This window comes from Antennarius striatus, chromosome 2, assembly GCF_040054535.1.
Source record: "Antennarius striatus isolate MH-2024 chromosome 2, ASM4005453v1, whole genome shotgun sequence".
NCBI classification, from domain to species: Eukaryota; Metazoa; Chordata; class Actinopteri; order Lophiiformes; family Antennariidae; genus Antennarius; species Antennarius striatus.
In genome coordinates this window covers 7,693,102-7,711,413 of record NC_090777.1, presented here as the reverse complement: position 1 = coordinate 7,711,413, position 18,312 = coordinate 7,693,102, and positions in this window count along the sequence as shown.

Genomic DNA, 18,312 nt, shown 5'->3' with positions numbered 1-18,312 from the left:
AGAAATGGACATAGAACATAGAAACATTTGCAAGGATTGAACGGATGGCAAACGACGCTTTCCGTCCATATCGTGAAATTTATGAGGAGAAAAAGAAACGAACAATTCAGACAAAGCTCACAATGATTATGAAAAGATCGTCTCCCGCTCCCACCAACCCACACGCTGCCCCAGCTGACGATCCGGACGACCCCCAGCCAAGAACCAGCGCTGCTGGATTTAATTTTTACTTAAGAGTCGATTTACGACCAAGTCGAGTTACGACCGATCTGTCGGTCCCAATCGCGGTCGTAAGTCGACGACTACATGTATTTCCATATTGTGAGCCTCCTGGAGTTTCCTGTTAAAAGGACAGTAGTTGGACTTGAAAGTATTTTGGGCAAGCTGAAAATTACGTGCAGTGGAATACTTAAAATGATAGAAAATAAAATTAATGTTAAAGGTAAAAAGGTCTTTGTAGCCTCCAATCATAGATTTTCTATAAGCTCATTCTGTGTACAATAATACGCAATCAGATGATGTCAGATGATAAGAAACAACAAAAACATTTATCTAAGTCTGAGAATTAAATGAGTGCTAGAGGAGAGCTCTTAATTTGGTCTATATGAGTTAAGTATGAGATTCATAAACTGAAGCAGGGATGAGAGTAGAATAAGCTCATAAAGAGACCTGTCTGATTTTTATGCCTGAGGTCCCAAAGAGACAGAAAACTGAGAAATAAATTAGAACTTGTGGAGATCTGTACTGAAACCTAAAGGAGACTAAATTGAGATTTAGTGCATCTTATTGCTCCTGAGAAAAAATTGAGACACAGAAGAAATAAGCTTTAGTCTCAGTTTGGCATCCAACAGATCTCATAGTTGTCTAGGAGAAGTAAACGAAACATCTTTGAGATCTCTTTTAAACTTTTATTTTCCTCTGGGCAGGTCAAAGCGGTGGTGGGTTTATCCCCACACGTTTCTCATTGATCTTCATTAAGAACAGCGGCAGGGAACCCCAAATGAAACTTCATAGGGTTTTTTGTTGTCCTCATAACTACCCCCAATTGTTCGTCGGGTAATTCATTAACTTTACCTCTCCCCCCATAGTGTGACAATATATGGGTGCGTGTGTGCGGGCATGAGGGGTGGGAGCGAGTGTCTCATGTATGGCTCCATAGTAGCTCCCTTATTCCATATGTTTCTCCTAAACTAAACATCCGTATGATTTATTTATTTAATAATAATTTAATTGATTTCATATTAAAAACACTCGTTCTTAGATTTCCTTCATCTTTATCATCTACTACATCACTCACTCAGAGAGGATTCCATGCACACAAACACACATTCACACAAACACACACTTTCCCACTCCCCACAGTGTGACAATAAAGTACAGACGTACCTCGGTACTCGACCATAATCCGTTCTGAGGTGGTGGTCAAGCACCGATTTGTTCGAACACCGAAACCAGGACGGGAGGGAGGGTTACTCCTTGGAAGGGGAATCCCCTTCCATGATGACGCTAGGTAACGCGCCGTCAGGGGTTTTCTCCCTTCTCTCTCTCTTCCGTGGAGGTGAATCTGGCTGGGCAGTAGCCTTCCTCTTTTCTGTAAGAAGGAACCTGTCCATTGTCAGTTGCTTCTGCCTTTTCTGCACTATTTTTCGGAAGTGCGCCATAACAGTGTCATTGAAAATTATCACAGCACGGTTACTGACTGCTGTATCAGGATGGTATTTTTCAACAAACGCCTGCAACCCACCCCACTTAGCACACATGTCATTGATCACTGCATCTGGGAAGAAATACTCGAACAAACTGCGTACGTCTTACTCCGCTGGTGGTCTGAGTCGAGCTGACGCTTACCCGCTGGCCGAGGAGCGCGGCCGAGGAGTGCGTTCGGGTCGACTCGGCTAGTCGAGTACCGAAATCTGTTCGGGGTCCGATGCATTTTCTACTCGAATTTTTTGGTCGAGCACTGATTTGGTCGAGTATAGAGGCGGTCGAGTACAGAGGTATTACTGTACTTGTATAACACACACACACACACACACACACACAACTAGCCCCAACCACTACCTAACTAATTGATCTTCACCACAAACAATCACTTGGGAAAACCCCTTGATTCACTAACTTGACCCTCTCGTTGCATGATCACCTCATGACTTACAAAACCAACAGTTTCAACGCAACTTTCTCATTGTACCCCTATCATACGAAACCCCTCCGGGAAAAACCCATTGCATCATACGAACACCACATGATCAGCACATGATTACGGCATGATCACTACATGATTGACAAAAGGGAGGGAGGGATATTCACCAGAAGAGGGCGGGACATTCACCAGAAGGGGCGGGATATATTTTTTCTGTATTTTAAATTTATGCGACGTCATCCAATCTTCCTTTCGGCTTTTCCCTTCAGGGGTCGCCACAGCGAATCAATTTCCTCCATCTAGCCCTGTCCTTTGAATCCTCTTCTCTCACTCCAACTACCTTCATGTCTTCCCTCATTACATCCATACACCTTCTCTTGGTCTTCCTCTAGGCCTCCTGCTTGGCAGTTCAAAACTCAGCATCCTTCTACCAATATATTCACTATCTCTCCTCTGGACATGTCCAAACCATCTCAGTCTGGCCTCTCTGACTTTATCTCCAAAACCTCTAACATATGCTGTCCCTCTGATGTACTCATTCCTGATCCTATCCTTCCTGGTCAATCCCAGAGAGAACCTCAGCATCTTCATCTCTGCTACCTTCTGCTCTGTCTCCTGTCTTTTCTTCAGTGGACACTGTCTCTAGGCCAAACAACATCGCTGGTCTCACCACAGTTTTGTACACCTTTCCTTTCATTTTAGCTGAAACTCTTCTATCACACATCACACCTGACACTTTCCTCCACCCGTTCCATCCTGCCTGTACACGCTTCTTCACCTCTTTTCCACACTCCATTGCTCTGGACTGTTGAGCCTAAGTACTAAGCGACGTCATCCAATAGGGAGGGATATTCACCGGAAGGGGCCGGATATACACCAGAAGTGGGGGCGGGACATACACCGGAAGTGGGGGCGGGATATACGTCGGAAGGGGCGGGACTTGATACGGTCAAAGAGGTCAAAGTCATCAATCCAAGATAATTGACAGAAGGTGGGATTGATATTCTCTATTAGACTTTGTTTGTCTAATATATTTGTCATGTGTTACTGCATTAATGAAGGTATGCCTGATGAAGCAAAATAAGACATAACTGTAGTTTTTATTCTGTGACATTTTTCAAAGAACGACTTACTGATGTATTTGTCTCAGACGTGAACGTTTAGCTTTGAGTTTGCTACTTGTGGTATCTCCAAACAGCAGGTGTTTTCTGCTTCTGTTGCCATCCGTTCAGTGTCCACAGGAACACCTGTACAATAAACAGAAGGTGAAGACATCTCAAAATAAAGTATATAAAGGGATCACTGCAATATGGCTACATCAATTCACGATTAACCTGGTGTGGTGGTTGCAAATGTTAGCTCTGTGTGTCTTGTCACAGAAGACTGCCTCAAATATTCTGCAGCTTAGTAATGGGTTAAATCAATGTGATATAAAAATAAAGTAACTTTGCCGTGAGCAGAAGCTAGCATTAGCCACATGGTAATAACTATCAGAACCACCATCAGACTTTACTGTCACTTATAGAAGTACAGCAACATTTTAGCAGTCAACATGTCCTTATATTTTACAACATTCAAAATACATAATAACACAGATATGACATTATTACTGTGCGATAAGATAAGATAATAATCCTTTATTGTCCCACAGCAGGGAAAATTGTGATAAGAGGCAGGAGTAGAGAAAAAAAAAGTAGCTACCGGACGATGCTCCGGTCCTGTGATGACGTAGGTTACAAAACACAACACCGAACCAACTAAGTAACATGCACACATACCTACCATTCAGAATCGTCCTGCTGCAGCCGCACAATCGGTGTTTTTCAGGAGCCTCTGCTTCTGGGTCCAACTCAGGGTTATAAATGTAATGTGACATTGTGGGGCCTTCGAACGCCATATTGATAACAAAGGTAATGTCAGTCAGTGTCCCGTTTGCCTAACACTCTCCTTCAGAGGGTCATGACCCAGGTGAAGGAGGCGTTGACCAGCGGAGCTCATTAGCATACTACAGCCGGAGGCCTGAACGAAGCGTTTTGCGAGTAGCTCAGATGAGCCATTTTGAAAAGCTGATACTTAGGACCACATATTATTTTAGGTCAAAATATGGTGGGTATGGTGCTGGCTGACAGTGCAGAAATCCATAGAAATCCATAGCAGGTTTCTATGAAGATTTGTTTCAGTCTGTATCCTCGTAGAAACCTGAAATATTACCATCCTTTCTATCTGGTCTGCTGAAGGTGTCAGTGGAACAAAACCGCCACCTAGATGCTGATATCACCCTTCAAGAACTGTCTGAAGCCCCGTAGGGGATGAAACCTCGTAAGTCTCCAGGACTAGATGGCCTGCCCATTGAGTTTTACAGATAATTCTGGCAGGTGATTGGTGGGGACCTGCTGTCCGTGCCCAGGGAAAGCATGACGACAAGTTGCCTGCCAAAAAAAGGAAACTTGCAAGATATCAGGAACTGGCAGCCAGTGTCCCTCCTCTGCACAGATTATAAGCTCTTCTCTAAGGTCTTGACCAACAGGCTAAGAAAAGTAATGGAGCAGGTTGCTCATGTTGACCAGATTTACTGTGTACTGGGCAGGCTAATTACAGATAACGTACATTTAATTAGTAATGTTTTGGACCTCTTAAGTTCATTAGGCACAATACTTGGTCTTATTTCTATAGACCAAGAAAAGGCTTTTGATAGAGTTGAGCACCCGTACTTGTGGCACACTCTGTTTCGGTGTCAGCTCTAACTTTATTGCCAAGATTCAGACCCTGTATGGAGACATTGAGAATGTACTTAAGATTAACGGTGGCATGCGCGCTCCTTTTAAGGTCCAAAGAGACAGGGCTGCCCCCTCACAGGGATGCTCTACTCTGGCACAAGAGCCTTTTTTAAACCAGGTGAGAGCAGGTCTCTCTGGTTTTTTTTTTTCTGGTGCTTCTTGTAGTTTCAAGATGTCTACATATGCTGATGATTTTGTTGTTGCAATCAAAGACCAGCATGATATATGCTCTTTGGAACGCACTGTGCAGCTTTATAGTGAGATATCCTTTGCCAAAGTCAAAGGGGGTGGGCTGGACGAGATCAGACTCCCGGATAGACTCCAAAGGGAATATAATTAGGTTAAAGTACCTTGGGATGTATCTGGGAGACAAGGACAATTATGGAAAAGAACTGGGAAAATGTTTTAAAGGAGTTGGAAGGAATGCTAAAAATCTGTAAATAGATTTTATCAAAACTGTCTCTTAGAGGTCGAGTTTTAATTGTAAACAAATTGATTGCATCAATGTGGTGGCACTGGCTGTCCTGCATTGAACCCCCACCAATGTTGCTAATCCAAGTGGTGATTGTGAATTTTTTTGGGACTGCCATCACTGGGTCTCTCAGAGCGTCCTCTTCCTGCAAAAGGAGGAAGGAGAGCAGGGACTCATCCATCTGACCAGCAGAGGTGCTGCGCTCTGGCTGCAATTCATTCAATTCTGCCTGTGTCGTGGCAGCCCAAGACATAGGCAGAATTGGCTCAGTGCTGGGGTCTGGGTCTTGATCACTCTTTGTTCTTAATGGACCTGAGAAACGACTTTATGTAAGAACTTTTGCCTGTGCGTGATTGGAGTCTAAATTTATCACAGGTAAAGTCTCCTAAGATTTTTATTGTTAAAGCCTTTCAAACCAGATTCATACTGACCCTTTCCCTATAGAGAGTTTGTCTCTTTGCTCTAACGACTCCGAATCCTATCAGCCTCTGTGACAGTAATGTGAAATATATATACAGTATAAATTGATGGTAACAAAAAAATTTGGGGATCTCCAATGGAGGATTTTACATGGCACTGTGGCCGTCAACAGTTTTATTACAGTTTTTAATCCAAATATGTCGGAAAACTGTCCGTTCTGTTCTCACACAGAAGCTGATTTTCACTCCTTCCTAGAATGTCGAAGACTCGACAATATGTTCCGTTTTTTGGAGAGTGTTTCTCTCTTGTTCTGTCATGTTTTCAACAGGCAGGTGTACATCACTGGTTTGAAACTTAGGAAAAATCAAAAAAAGGATTGGCAGATTCTAAATTTTCTTTTGGGCCAAGCAAATACAGCAATTTATCTAAGCAGGAGGAAAAAGGTTGAAGCTTCATCTGACTGCAGTGCAGAATGTATTTTAAGAAGAATGTGTCAAGCAAGAATATGAATGAATGAATCAATGATTAGACACATTTTCGAGTCTATGGTGTGTCAAAGGTGCCTAGTGTTCAGTCAGTGTTTGGTTTAATTCAGATATATTTTGCTTATTTTCCTACATTTCATGTAATGTGTTTTTAAAGTGTGAGTTCCTGTTTGTGTAAATCTCTCAACATGACTATCTTGTAAAATCAACTTTATGAATAAACGTAATTTAAAAATCACAGGTACTGTATCTCTGGCTTTGATCTGAGAAGAGGAAGGAGTGTGTGGCATCTCTGCACATCTATTCACTCTTCTTTTTTTTTGCTATTAAAAGCAAAAACAAAAGCAAAAAAAAACGGTTTTGTGTACCATCATTTAATCATGGTTATGTTTTCAGAGTTTGTGAGAGGTGCTGTTTGTCTGTGGGAGCTGCAGCTTCCTGTGCTTCTTTGATTTCTGCTGCTCCTCTCTGTAATCGAAAATTACCAACAAAGTTCTGCACTAGCTGCCTGGTGGCTGTGGCCCAATAATCTGTAGTTTATTTTGCAGCCAAATCATCGCTGGCATTTCCATGATCTTCAAATATTTTATCTTTTGAGTGTTCAGCTATTTTAATCAATGAAACAGTTTTGGGACATTTTACCAAATCGCCTAAATCTAGAGGCAATTCATGATGTCTTACCGGGGGGTCAGGAAATGTGGTGCTGAATATGCTCAGATTCTGAATCCATGGGAGCCATTTTTCAATGTGTGTCTTCAATGGTGATGTTTCAAAATTGGTCAACTTACCCCACCACACCACGGCACCATCTTCGACAAGACCAACTGCCGCTGTTACGTGCAGCATGCAACAGTACACCTTCCCACCTTCTGTTTTCATACAACAAATCACAGGCACAGAGATTAATCGGGCAACACTTATTAACAAGAAATTGATACACGGATGTTTGACTGTCAAAATTGCAGATTACAGGTTACTTAAAAAGCTTTTTTCTGGGTTACTCTAAAGTCCAACCACACTTACAAAAGTGGACAACAGAGGGAGTCTGCTGTTGATTGTAGTTTATCTGGCTCCTGTATCAACCATGAAATGAAATAAGTACTATTAACCCCTATGTCTACAACTCCCTCTGGATATACCTCATCGTCACAGGTTGGATCTCGGCTCCCCTACTGGGGCATCATGTGTTGGTTTGGGGGTTGCTGTCTTCCATTTTGGGGTGGTATACCCACCTGCTGACTTGGATAAAATCAATTAGCTTGATATTGTTGCAGAGGCATCATTTGTTGAGTTAAAACAGTTGTTGACATAAAATGTCTCACACCAAATTTAACCGGACCCCTTCTGCCCCTTCCTCTAGGACGGCCCATGTTTTGACCCTGAAATGTGTAATATGTCATAGGGAAAGTATTTTGCTCAATGATCTGGTCCCCTATAAAATAAAACAGCTTCCAAATCTGGGGGCAAGTGCATGGGGAGGCTGATAAGCCCCTCTCCACATTGGTTGTCTCCGCTGCACCATTGTTAGGACCGCTTCCTGCTCAAGTGTTATATACAGTATGTTTGTTTTGAACCGTTTGTGTCTTGGTTTGAGTCTTCTTAATTTGTACTTGAGCTTTAGCTAACTGCAACTGTGTTTTACGCAAGTTTTTTATTTTTCTATTTTTATAAGTCACTAATTTTCTTTTGGTGTTTGTCATAGAAGTGGCAAACATGTTTTCCCCAGCTATCATTTGGTTTCTCTTCGAGGTGAATCACATCTGTTAACTGTTGTTGTACTTCTTGTTATAGAGATTTTATTAATGTCTGTGTGGCAGGATGATGTGTCTCATCTGCGTTTAATTATGAGCTGCTGTGTAGAGTCACTGTCAGCCAATGACATCATGGTGGCACTGTATAAAAGGGAGTGTTGGCGATCTCCCCTCCCTCTTGCTTTTGCCGTCCTTGTCACTTCCGGGTCCTGTCGTTCCCTCCTTCTCGCTGTTACCGGTGCAGACACCATTATAGTCTGCGGCTCTAGAGGTCGCCATCGTGCAGTACCTTTGACTAGTGATGGGCAGATGAAGCCCCATGAAGCATTGAAGCCTTTCATCCCAATCCGTTCACGATGGTTCGGAGCTTCATGAGGCTTCATTTGCTCTAGTACGACATCTACTGGATGGTAAAATATCAGGTGGCATGAATTTGTGTGCGGCATTTTTCAGAAAGCCTGTTAATAAAACTGTCAGCGAAATTCGAACAAATTGCTATTCGAACAGCCTTCTGGAACAAATTGTGTCAATTCATGTAAATGGTCTTAATCTGCTCCAAGACGCTAGAAAATTACCTTTTTTCAACATGTTATGTCATTTATATATCAAATTGTATAGTAATGAAACATATCAAAGAATTGTAAAAGAAGGAAACAAACATTAGAAAGAAATCTGGTTAGCCCAAGATGCAAGTTATCATCGTCTTTGGGACCAAAGTTTACGGTACCGTAACTCGTACCATAGGCATTGGAATGCAAATTGAGTGAAAAGTTATTGAATACAATAAACTACCAGAAAAAGCACGTTACCTTCATGTTTTCTCTAGACCAGGGATTCCCAAAGTGTGGTGCGCGCACCCCCTGTGGTGCACGAACTGCCGCTAGGGGGTGCGTGAGTGTAATGGCAGCTGAGCACCTTGAAATACATAAATAATTAAATAAATAATTTAAATACTTTTTAATGGAGGATTAACAGTTTAAATATTTAAATTCATTCACGGAAATCATTTGTAAATTTCAATTAAAAAATATTTTGGGAAAATTTTAAATAAATAAAAAATACCCAAAATGCGCTTGGCTTTCTCCTAGCTACGTGCTAGCTTGTTGTGATAGCAACAACAATAATATGCGGAAATGCATAACTGGTTGAAAACGGGCAGTCTGTCCGGTATTAAATCTGGGAGAAATGAAAGAGGACAGGATACATTGGCCCAACTGAGAGCTGTGCAGTCTACCAGGCTGAAGAAATCCAGCAGGAAAAAGAGAGTGATGATGACGAGACAGGGGAAACTGAAAATGAGGAGCACAGAACAAAGAAAACTCACCCGGACACTTCATCGGGAGAAGGGGGTAAAGAACACAATGAGACTCGTATTCGAAAGAGAAAAATATGATGTTGAACTTGGGCCTATGTTATTTTGATTCTTTGTGGCGAAGTAGTATATGTGTTACCATCAACTGTTACAGTTTGTTAAATAGGCCTATTTGTTACATAGCAGGGCTCGAAATTGCGCCCATTTTGGTCGCATATGTGCCCATATTTTTATCAGTGTGACTATTAAATGTATTTGGGAGCACCGGTACGACTAGTGAAAAAAATCTGGTGCGCCTTTTCTGGCAGCTCCTGCGGTGCTTCCAGGAAACAATGAGAGCGCAGCTGCGGCTGCTCTCCTGGGGGTGAGAGGAGGAACGAAGATGGACGGAGCGTCTCTATCGCTCCGTCACTGCCTTGCTTTTGGGTATGTGCTCCTGAAGTCTTTGCTGGTGCTACTAACTTCTACATTTGGGAGCACCAGTGCTACCACGAAAAAAAGTTAATTTCGAGCCCTGCATAGTAATAACTGCTGTTCATCACTTATCTGTAGTCGGCTCGCTCGGCGACCATTTTGACTTAAAATATTATTATTGTCATTTTTTTATTGTTACTATTATTCTCCCCACCATTTCTAAAGTGAGAGATCATTAGGCCCATTATTACACAATCTATTCTGTGTTAACAGGAGCCTATATTATTAAACTTGATACCTATATGGCTATAAAGACCACGCCTTTTCTTTCTTTTTCTTTTTTTCATGTTTTGGGCATTGGGGTGCGTCAGCTAAGTCGGGAGGTAGAAGTGGGTGACTGAAAAGTTTGGGAACCGCTGCTCTAGACTTTTCGCATGCCTAGCGGCGAGAAAAAGGCATTTGTTTTGCGTTCAACTTCCAAATTTTTTTCGACTTCTAAGACAAAAAGTTGCAAATTTTCTGGTCGAATTCAGATTTGTTCGATATTTACAGTGTTCTCAAACCAAGGTTTGCTTGTTTGTATTACACACACACCAGCACTATGGACAGTGATTATTTTCTTTTTCTTCATGTCCAAATAAACATGTACAGTGAGGGGATGGTGGTTGGGGTTGGGACAAAGATTGTGTTTCTGTAACACTGAGGTATAGTCAGTGATTATGCTTTGGTACCATCATTGGTTTTTATTTAGAAACAATTTCTCCACTTTGGCAGTTTCCATTTCCTGAATCTCCTAAACTGACTCTCTCCACACTATACCTCACTCCAGAATATATCTAACGTTATCTAAATTCCTAACTGTCTCCGCACTATCTAACCACAACTCTCCACCAAACAACCAAATTCTGATGGGGGCATCGATACGGAAGACATGCCCGAAGCCTCGCTGCCGGCGAGGCTTCGGACGTTATCAATTACAGCTCCTCCCATCGATGAAGCAAGCCTCAATTCGCGCTTCGCGGGAACGCCCCTCTCCTGTTCGGCACACACTTCGGAGCTTCGATCCCCAGCGTCACATCACTACCTTTGATGCGCTCGTGTGGTGGAAAGTTTTTAATACAATAAAATAATACAATAATATAATAAAATAATATTTAATTTAACCAAAGATCTGGATTGTTGTGTGTGTCATATTATTCAGCTCTTGTGAAGGTGGCCCCAGGATGTCTCGAGGTCATGAAGACGCTGCATGAAAATAATTACTGTTAGACCATATTTGGATATACTTGCATGACTGTCGGTATCCATGGAAGAAGTTAGACACTGACAGAAGCAGCTAGCCAGATAATTTCATACACTATACTTGAAATTAGAATGTATGTTTCTGCACAGGGTCATCCAAAGAATGTCTGCAGCAGATCCTCACAGGGTTTGCATGACTAATTATATTATGTAATCAAATAGTTTAGTGAAACTCTCGACTTGATATTTTTGGTAACATCTGGAGGTCATGAAGTACCAGCTGAAAGCCGGTAAAGAACTGGTTGAAAACAGATGGGCCGAGGTTAATACCTCCCCCTAGTCACACCTTTAGGGTATAAAAAGATATGTGATCCATTTCCTAGTTGGTACTTGAAGTTTTTTCCTGTACCCAGAATATTCTGCAACAATACATCGGAGGACTTTTTTCATCGTCTCCAGAGCTCTCATCATGCTTAGATAAGTATTTGTTAAACTTGTCTGTTTGTTTAACCTGTCTGTCTGTCAATATCGTCAATGATATTATTGGACTCAGCTGTGAATTATATTATTGTACTGCTACTCAACCTATACACAATTTGAATTGACAAATATCTTGTATTTTACACTGTCTCCTGTCCTTAAGAAAAACGAAACCCCACCACACTCGCCTTCCTCCTCTCCCTCTCCCTCGGGGTGATCTCCCACGGGGGCCTGACTGGGGCTGTGAGGACCGGGTGTGTTGCTGGGGAGTTCCAGTGGCGTTAAGTTACAGTTCCAGCAGCGCTAAGTTACCGTAAGAACACCATAGCTTGTTGCTGCGTGGATGCCGCTTTGCCCTGCTTCACCGCTGCTCTGTTTTGCTAGTTTTCGCTGTCTTAACTGTGTCCTCTTGCCTGGGTTGCTGGCCTCGCTTCGCTGCTGCTTTCTCCTGGCTTTATTTGTCTGCGGCACCTATCTTGACTTGGAGTCGGCAGCTCCTTTTCGACTTGGCCTGCTGCAGCTACAAGGCTCTCAGGTTCTCCGTGCAGTCGAGCTACAGCTGCTAATCCAGCTCGGGCCTAGAGTTGGTCGCGGCCTAGAGCCGCAAGGACAAAAACTTAGCGGCTAAAGCGGCACAGCGGACTGGACCAAATATATTGTGGACGTAAAGCTGACTTTCTCCCAGCTTTTAAACATAGTCTTAATGACTGACTGAGATCAGTGGGGTTATTTTGGGTTGTAATTCTTGTTTGTTCTCTTCTTTTCTTTTCGGGTTTTTCATTTCATTTTTGGTTGAATTTGTTTCTATGAGTTAGCTTAAATCGTTTCTCATTGCTTTATTCCTTTATTTTTTTAAGTATTTCATTATTTTCCTTGTGTTTGATACATTTGGGGTTTTTTCGTTTAACTGAATGTTGGTTTGGGTTTAATTATTGAGTTATTTTGTTGTATTTTGGTTACCTTTTGGTGTGCGTGACCCACTAATTCCCTTCTTGTTTTTCACCTTTTCAGTTGCTGAGAGTTGACGGTGGTGGTCCCTGGTGGTGGTTTCCTCTTATGGTGTGCTGTGATCCCCGAATTTGAGTTTTTCACCGAGTGTGTGTTAGTGTGTGCCACGAGTGATTGGACTGCTTTTCTTCCCTGGGAATCCCGTTTTGTGTTCCACAACCACTGCACCATCGATGAGCCTCAGCACCTGAAGAAGGTTGTCCCTCCCCGTGTGTGGGGTAAATGTTTTAAAAATTTATTTTAAAACTTGTCAAAAATAAAGGTAATTGTTTGAACTTGGAACCACGTCTCATGCCCATTGAATAGAGCGAACCTGTGTGCCTTAAACTGTTTGGTTGATAAAACTATCTCCTTGGGCGAAATTCCCAAGGTGGCATTGTCGGCGATTACAAATTAAAGGACAGTTTGAAATTTAGTAAATTCGACCCCAAAACCGCACTCGAGCTGCCACATCTGTCTCAACAAAGTTTCCGTCCTATCAGTAAAGTGCGAGTGTCCTGTACCGTCAGATATAGTCATCCAACTTAGGTTTACATAACATGAAGTCAGTTATCTACTTTAGTTGGGAACTCCTGCCACTGAGTGGGCCATAAATATTCAGAAGCTACTTCATCTAGGGGTGTGTCATTTTCTAATTCATCTGTTCCTGCCTCTTGTTCTATGTCTTTTAACTCTTCCAGTATCAAATGTCTTTGATAGCTTTTCTGAAGTCCCCCAGCCCTAAAATTTTATATTCTAGTAATTTATCAATGGTTTTTGCTTTTGGTCTTTCAGAAATTCTTCCCCTTCTTTACTGTGCTTTTTCTTCAACATCCTCTTCACTGTCTTCCTTATCAACCTTCTTTTGCTCTTGTAAGCTTCCAACAGGGACCGCTGATATCCTTTCCCTCCCACTTACAATACTTACAACTTCCGCTTCTCTTCCTTGTCTGACTTCTTCTAGTTCCTTTCTCATTCTCAACAGCTCATGCCTCATCCTTCGTTCTTTTATTTTTATTACATTTATAATTTGTGAGCTTGTTGTTTGGGGATCAGAAAAAGGTCTTGTCAGACCGTAAAACAGATTTACAGACCATTTGTTCAATCTTTCAATAGTTTTATTCGCTTGTTTGGTTGGAGTTTAGTTGATTTTTATTTTGGCAAGCTTGCATAACATTTTACCCCAGGTATCTGATTTTAACTCGGCGGCAGCCATTTTTTGAATCACTGTCTTCTCGGATGTTGCTGTTTTTGTACCGACGGTGGGGTCACACTATTTCTCTTTTACACTCTTATTTCCCTCTTACTTCACTCTTATTTCTATAGCACTTTCTCACTTCTCTTAGTTTATAGTCCCCCCAATTTCCGGAGGGATTTTTATTCCTTCAGGAACAAAACTCCCTCCAGATATTTTTGTGCCTACGACGCCGCGCGTTCACAGGATTCTCAACCTTTTAGGGCCAGAACGTCGACGTGACCCAGGGCACCTCTAAACCCTTTTACGATTGGTTCGATTGGTTCTTAATCTAGGGTATCTAAACCTGTTTAAGTTGGAGTACATCGACTCCCACCATGGCCTTTAACCCGGGACTCTCCCAATTTCCCTTCCTGACCAAATTTTTCACAATGTAAAACACAACTATGAATATTTTTTTTGAACTGGTGCCTATTTGTAACAAAATTTACACAAACTCACATGATAAACCAGGCAGGCAATCTGGAAGAATTTTAGAAAAGGTTTCTGCTTCTCTTTTGTTTGCGCAGTCAGATACCGCCTGGTTCCCACGGAGAATGCCACCTCTCTCGATTCACGGGTCACGGCACCAGTTTGTTAGGGTTTTGCGCTGAACAAAACCCTCTTCGGTTCTTTAGCTCGGTTGAGAGGTGTATCTTTAATGATCAGACAAATTGTATTATAAAAAGAGTTTACTGAAGAAGTCGCCTCACGCCCTATGCCGCTGAGATAGGCTCCGGCTCCCCGTGACCCGCTGCGGCGGATATAGCGGTGGTAATCTGAAGATGACTGACTGAAGAAGTTCAGCAGTTTACAAGTTGGTAAGGATACAGCGCTGGGCTCTCCAACAGATGTAGCAACAAACTCTGCAGAAGAGCCCCGCATGTTCATTGGCCGTGATCTTTATAGTGTTTGGATTAGGCTGTCCTTGAGTCACCAGCAGCCTGACTCAGCTTGATATATATCAGTATCTATGTGCTGTGCTTGTGCTGTACTTTGTGTTCAGAAAACTATGTGATAGACAAGAACTAGATAGACAAGTGTTGTGCTATCTGTGTTTGTGTAAGCAGATGTGTTTTGTGGTCGTTTCCATTGTTAAATCGAAATTCCCAACACCCCCCTTCTCCCCTGGCTAACCCAGTTAAAACGGTGATCATATCGAACGCACCGCCGTACCTCACCGACGAGGTCCTGAAGAAGGAGCTGTCGCAACATGGTCGGCTCCTGACTCCCATAAATACATTCCCGGTCGGCAGTACCACTCAGGCATTTTACAATTTCTGGAGACAAGTAATGATGTTCCCTAATCGGATAAATAAAGAGCTGAACATCATGCTCACATTTAAAATTGATTACTGTGATTAACAAGGTTTGTGTCACCAGTGAGGGGTGAACCTGAGAAAAACCTGGGAGAACATAGAGCACAGAGACTCCAGGGAAGAAGTTTAGTTAGTACGGTGTGATTGGAGACTTGGAGAGTGAGATCAGAGAGGAGGAGGGGTAACAGAGATGGTTGGAGAGAAGGGGGAGGAGAGAGGAACTCAGTGAGTCTGGATGTTGAGTCTCCAGCAGTGTAGGTCTATATGAAAATAAACGTAGTAACCTAAGTTGCCATTAATTGTAAAATTTATGAAAAAGAAAAGTTTTAAGTCTAGTCTTAAATAGTGAGAGGGTGTCTGCCCCCCGAACTGAGGTAGGGAGGTGGTTCCACAATAGAGGGGCTTGATAGCAAAAGGCTCTAGCCCCCGTCCTACTTTTATAAATTCTAGGAACCACCAGTAGGCCAGTATGTTGAGAGCGTAATGCTCTAGATGAATTATAAGGAACTAAAAGTTCCTTCAGATAGGTCGGTGCCTGGCCATGAAGGGCTTTGTAAGTGAGGAGGAGTATTTTAAAATCTATCCTAGCTTTCTTCCCATGCTGAATTGCCGGTAATCAACCCAGAGGTCACGGGTGACAGCACAAAGGTAACACATTTGCCGGTTACCAACTCGGAGCCACAGAATAACACAGAGGACATCCAAAGCTGTTTAACTCAATCCACTGGACTTTGAGAAAGTTCTTGAAGGTGTTTCATCTCTCATCCAAGACACTACTTCAGCTCTAAAGGTGGCTGGTCTTGTCCCAGCTTATTAAACCTGTGGGGTGTGGTCAGTGCTATTGACATTCCAACGACCATTATTGAAACCCCTCTGGCTCCTCAACGTTTGTTGATGGGGGTTCGTTGAAATGCGAGTTTTACCTTTGTGTACTAATGAGGGTCATTAGTATGAGACACATCATCTGGGTTAATCTGCTGAGACAATCTTTTTGGGAGTTTCGAAAGGACATGATCGTAAACGGGCGAAAGGTGATGTCACAGATCACCCCCCCTGTTCAGAGATGGCTTCTCCACTTTGACATGAATGTCTTCTTTCACTCCTCAAACCATCTGTCTTCCCTGTCCAAGATCTGAACATCGGTTCCCTGAAATGACTGTCACTCTTCCTTGAGGTGAAGGAAGACTGCTGAGTCCTGTCCTGATGAGTTGACTCTTCTGTCCAGTGGATTGATTTAAATGGCTTTGGATAACCATGACCTGGATAAATGAGAACCTACACAAACAACAGACAGGACACATATAACAGCTAACAGCACAAAAGATGGACAGACTGATTTAATGGAGGCTGAGGGGGTTTCAGGATAGCGTCAGCTTTTACATGAAAAGTAAACAAGAAGTGGTGAACCAGATTTTACAGTCAAAGAGATTGAAAAAACTTAAGAAAAAAGTAAAAGACACGATTGTAAAAGAGATGATTGTGGAGAACTGATAATTGTTTTTTTTAGTTTGATAAATGTTAAAAGGTTAAATGTTTCTTTGTTCAGAAAACACAGTACTATTGAAAATCCACTTGATGTAAATCTGTTTTGGATTTTGTGTCAGCGTGATTATCTTGTAATTTGACTTTTGTGAATAAACGTGATGTTAAAAATCAAAATCAAATCAAAATCTCTATCTCTCTCTCTCTCTAGAATTTTTTTTCCTGTCCTCAACAAGTTTCTGGATATTGTCAGCTTTTATTTGAACAGTTTAGTGCACATGCGTGAGCAGGCTACAGTTTTCTCTGCTCTGAGCGAGTTTGTTGTGCTTAATTTAGCATTTTTTTCCGTGTTTCTGTGTGTATTATTTTAACTTAACTTTAGGTAATGGATAGCACTAGGCTAGTGTACTCCAGGAAGGAACTGATGTCTATGAGGGTCAAAGGAGATCCAGCAAGGAGATCTTATCCCTGCCAAGCTTCGATGGAGATATCGCGGCTGCCGATTAGGTCACGTTGAAAGGGCTAGACGAACGGCTAGAGCCAGTACCCGGAGGCGAGTTAAGCCCCCCTCCGTCATCAGGGGGAACGTGAACACCCTAGCTTATAAGTTGGACGAAAAGATGGCGTTGTGCAGGACTGAGACCAGCTTGTTTGAGTTCTCACAGTGGCTCAGCGGTAGAGCAGACGTCTTGTAGACAGATCGCCCCAACCATCGATGGATGGAATCCCGCTCCCACCAGGAGTGTGACCTGACGATGGGAGGTGTCAGCTCACCTCCCAGGCACTGCTGACACGCCCTTGAGCAAGGCACTGTCCCCCCTACAAGCTGCTCAATTGGGGCGCGTTCCAGAAGCCGCTGCCCGTCACTCTGCCTCCCTGATGTGTGTTGTTTGATGTGTACTAACTGCATGCTTGCAGGCCCCTTTGTGTGCTGTGTTCAGGGGGCCTGTGTATACATTGATTGTTAAAAAAAAACTAACACAACAGCATGTATTGAGTGACTGTGTAATTTCCCTGCGGGGATAAATAAAGTATACTTCTTCTTCTTCTTCGTCTTCTCCGAGACGTGGCCAACTGGCAATGTGCCAGACGCTAATGTCGGACTAAGTGGCTTCTCCTCCGTACGAGCGGACCAGGACACAAACGGAAAGATGAAAGGATAGATAGATAGATAGATAGATAGATAGATAGATAGATAGATAGATAGATAGATAGATAGATAGATAGATAGATAGATAGATAGATAGATAGATAGATAGATAGATAGATAGATAGATACCTTATTAATCCCGGAGGAAATTGCATGAGGTGGATCAATTATCAAAAGCAACATTAGATGGTGCCATTCGGGACATGTGACGGTGCAATCAACACTGTGTAACCGCGATCTGGAGCTAACACCTGTTAGCATCAGGCCATACTACCTGGCATGTGGATTTCCACACGTTATTATCTTCGCCATCTATGTCCCTCCATGTGCAGACCCAGAGACTGCGCGTGAGACCATCTGTGCGACTACCTCTGCTCTTCGGACCCGGCACCCGGAGGCGCTTGTCATTATCACCGGTGACTTCAATCACGTCACCTTGGACTCATCTCTCCCCACAATGGTCTAGTGTGTAGAGTGCCCCACACAGAAGAACAGAACCATCTATCTGTTTTACACTAATGCTAAGGAGGCATATACCACTACCCTCTCCCCCCACTAGGTAAATCGGACCATAACCTAGTGCACCTACAGCCTACCTACATTCCGCTGGTGAAACAGCTGCCAGCAACAACACGGCAGGTCAG